This window comes from Bombyx mori, chromosome 7, assembly GCF_030269925.1.
Source record: "Bombyx mori chromosome 7, ASM3026992v2".
Lineage (NCBI taxonomy): Eukaryota > Metazoa > Arthropoda > Insecta > Lepidoptera > Bombycidae > Bombyx > Bombyx mori.
This window is the reverse complement of record NC_085113.1, coordinates 12,702,677-12,706,985: the sequence shown is the minus strand read 5'-3', so window position 1 is coordinate 12,706,985 and position 4,309 is coordinate 12,702,677. Positions and strand designations below refer to the sequence as shown.

General features: G+C 32.8%; 1 long non-coding RNA gene across 1 annotated transcript; it reads left to right on the top strand.

Annotated features, from left to right (window-relative positions):
• The first annotated feature begins 588 nt into the window (after positions 1 to 588).
• On the top strand, positions 589 to 3,654 carry LOC134199179 (uncharacterized). The gene is made up of 2 exons (XR_009973555.1): positions 589 to 2,504; positions 3,276 to 3,654. It is a non-coding gene; the product is annotated as an uncharacterized LOC134199179 (long non-coding RNA).
• Positions 3,655 to 4,309: the final 655 nt, after the last annotated feature.

The window sequence follows — 4,309 nt, the reverse complement described above, 5'->3', positions numbered from 1 at the left end:
TATAGGAAAAGGAATACTAAGTGATGATAAAGAACTATAAAGAAGTGAATGGTCAAAAAGGGGACATGAAAGAATAATGTGATTTAAATCGCCAATGTCCGCACCGCATTCACACTTACTGCTATCCAGCACTCCGATCGTCGCTAGATGTGCCGGACTACACGTGTGGCCTAATCTCATCCGTATCAAACTGGAAGTCTCGTGGCGTTTAAAATTATATTTGTAGAACCATGGTTTGGAAGGAATGGTTGGTTGTACCCTTCGGTAATATTTTGCTTTAACGCCATTATACCACTGTGCACTCCAAGCATTATTCAAATATGTTTTAGGGAGGCTAACTAAATCATGACTATAATTTTTGAAATAATAAATATCACCACAATTGATAGCCTCGTTTGCAATTCTATCAACTATTTCATTTCCTTTAATTCCGCAATGGCTAGGTATCCATACAAATGATACTGTAAGATTTTGATCCATACATTTCATTAACAGGTTTCTACAGTCTAAGAGAATAGGGTAAATCGGTTGAGATTTAAAAGGAAATTTTGCAAGAGCCTGTAAAGCACTCTTTGAATCGGTTAGTATTAAAGTTTTCTTTAGTTTGAATATCAAAATGTATTCTATGGCCTTGTATATTCCAAAACATTCACCAGTGAACACTGATGTTTCAGATGGTAATTTTATCTTTTCAACTATTTTTGATTGCGAATGGTAGACTCCTACACCAACACAACCTTGAGGGTGTTTGGAAGCATCTGTATATATATGGTTATAGTCATTCCAGTCTTGGTCTATTACAAAATTAAAGTTAGTATTTGGTTGGGGTTGATACTTAGAAATACCCATGTCAAGATGAATATCCGGTTTTAAAATCAATGCCATATAGTTTACACAAAATAGAGGGAAAATATGAGAGTGATTAGTTGGAGTTTGAATAGACAAATATTTTCTGTAGCTAATTATTAAACATGGTAACTGTTTATGTTTCCAAAATGAAGAGTACCGGTAAAATGGGGCGATTAGGGATTGACAGGCGAATCGGGAAAAAACCGGGAAAATCTTTCGACGCTCAATATAAGTTTTATATTCGTTGCAAAATCTTCCATTTTTTGTAGTTTAATAGTAGAATGTTGAAAGTTTATACAACAACTCTGAATATGCATGATAATAGCTGCTAACTTATAAAAAATCGCGTTTCAAATTAACTTCCTGTGGTGGTCATTATTTTAGTGCTAGAAACTTTGCTCTCTTTTATTTATTTGATAATAATAGAAGACGACTATGATTTATAAACGTTATTTAGTGTTTGAACCAGCATATATATTAAAGGAAAGTCTCAGTTGTTATTGTTTTTAATGTATTTGATTAAATAAAAATACATGTAAAAATCTGTTGTTTTTGGGGATATTGGGGACGTCTTAGGTACAAATAACAACGAAAAAGGAGTCAATTGGGATGAGAATACGTGAAATGGAAACGACCTAAGTATAAATAGGTACATGTTTGTAGGGTTGTCTATGTAGTTATAACAATTTTTTTTAAATTTGTTGGTAAAAATCTGGTTTATTCGAAGCGAAATTGGGAATAAGTCTTTATTTGAAATAGATAAGCAATTTAATATAAGTAAGTCGATTTTGCAGAGACATGTAACAAGATCAATGAAATCTCAAGGTGGACAAAAATGTCTAAGTAATACATAATAAAATATTTAATATTTGTTCATCTGATTAATCCATGGAATAACCGACACACCTAATCTCTTAACCCAGATAGAAATATCAGCACTGTCGATTGCACCTATAATTGAGGTGATGTCTGCCATGTACTTTTGTCAGTTTTTCAATTTTTTTTATTGATGATCACTTTGTTGGTGCAACTAAATAAATGAATAAATTAAAACTATATATAAAAATAGAAGTAGTGCCAACCCTAGGAAATTTCTCATTTCGTCCCAATTAACCGCAATTTTCGGGTAAATAGGGATTACACCTATTTTTGCATTTTTTGCTTAAACTGGAATGCTAGTTGCATAATTTTAAATTAGACAACAAAGATGCCCCCAAGACTCAATCATTTTGATCCTGATATAGCATTATATACATCAACAACTACCTTAAAATTGCTCATAAAGTTGGAATTTGTCCCTAATCGCCCCATTTTACGGTATTCTATGAGTTCATTTAAAGTTTTAAGTTTGGTAATAATGTGATTATTTTGAATTTGTAGGGATTTGAAAACGAATTTATCAGATAAATATTGACGTCTCAAATGAAGAGGAGGATCAACACATTCTACCTGTAATGCTGTAACAGGACTAGATTTCATGGCTCCAGTGATAATTCTGAGTGATTTAGACTGTATAGTGTCTAGTTTTTTGAAAGCATTCACATCCCCTGGTTGAAGTAAAAAAGTACCATAATCTAAAACTGATCTTACTATGGCATTATATAAAAGTTTTAAATTGAATGGGTGGGCACCCCACCATACACCAGCAAGAGAACGTAAGATATTCATATTACTCAAACACTTGTTTGTAATGTAATTACAATGTTGAATTCCATTCAATTTTGAATCTAAAATTAAACCTAAAAATTTAACATGACTATTTACAGAAATTAATTCATTCTCATACAATATACTAATTGGAGGAAGAGAACGTTTTCTAGAGAATACAACAATAGAACTTTTGGAGGCAGAAAGGGAAAGTCCATTATTATCTAACCAAGATTTAAGAGTTAGAAATGAATTCCTAAGGGATAAGCAAGCCTTATGTATGTCTTTATTGCAAGTGTACATAAGGAGGTCATCAGCATATTGAAGAATTCTTACTTGATTTCCAAGGGTCTCTTCCAAATCACAAGTGTATATATTGTATAAAATTGGACTTAACACAGATCCTTGAGGAAGACCTCTCCATAAAGTTCTAGATTGTTGTGAATCTGAAGAGGTAGAGTTTAAAATGATAGTTCGATTTGACAATATAGTAATAATCAAGTTAGCAAGTCTAACAGGAACCCTTATTTTCTGTAATTTGTAAAGCAGTGTAGGAATATGTACATTATCATATGCAGCGGAAATATCCAGAAATCCAGCTACAATAGATTCAGAGTTTGAGAAAGCTACCAAAATATCCACTATAAAGATAGCAAGATTGTCCATTGTGCTTTTACCCCTTCTAAATCCGTTTTGACTGTCACTGAGTAAACTGTTACTTTCCACAAACCATTCTAGTCTAATTTTAATTAAATGTTCTAAAATTTTCAACATTACAGATGAGAGAGCTATGGGTCTGTATGACAATACATCTGATGAAGATTTACCCGGTTTGAGAATGGGTAAAATAATTTGTTTTTTCCATGACTCTGGGATAACACATGTAATGAACATAGAATTTATAAGGTTGAGGTAATATGTGAGACTAGAATCACTCAAATGGACAAAGAAAGAATAAGGAATCTTATCATCACCTGGAGCAGAGTCCTTAAGATTCGAGATTACCCCCTTCAGTTCATTAAATGAAAAAGGTAAATCAAAATCTGAAACTGGATCTGAACATGAGAAAGGAAGGACAGACGGGATAAGAACTAAACATTCTTCTGGAACATAAGGGGGAGCTAATTTATCAAGAAACTTGTCAGCCAGATCATAAGGCAAGTCTTTGACTGTATTTTCTTTATATGCAGATCTAAATCTTTTTATTTGGTTCCATACTTCAGAAGGTGAGATATTAGGACAAATCGAAGCACAAAATTTTTTAAAACCTTCTCGTTTCTTTTTTAATAAAAGATTCCGAGTACTATTGATTCTTTCTGTTAGAATATCAAAATTTTCTGTAATAGTTTCTTCTAAATATAATAATTCGGCTGCTTTTCTCTCCTTTACCGCCTGAGTGCACTCCCGGTCCCACCAAGGAGGAGAAGGAATAAAAATACCAGAAGGGCTTTTAGAAGGGAAAACTTCATCAGCTGTTTCTATAAAAGCAGAAGCTAAAATTTTTGCTTGTGCATCGGAATCTAAGTTATTAATATTTTCACAGTTGGCAAGTTTAATATCCAAACGCGATTGAAACATTTTCCAATCCTCATCTGTTACTTGAGATAGATTGTACTTTATTGTAGACTTATGTTTAGAATGATCCTTAATTACTATGTTATTGTGTGAAAATGAAATAATAATAGGATAGTGGTCACTTCCATAACTTAATTTTAATGTTTTCCAGGACAAAGACGGCACCAGAGATGGGGAGGAAATAGATATATCAGGAGCACTAACAATTTGATCAGGACCAGTTCTACGAGTTGGACTT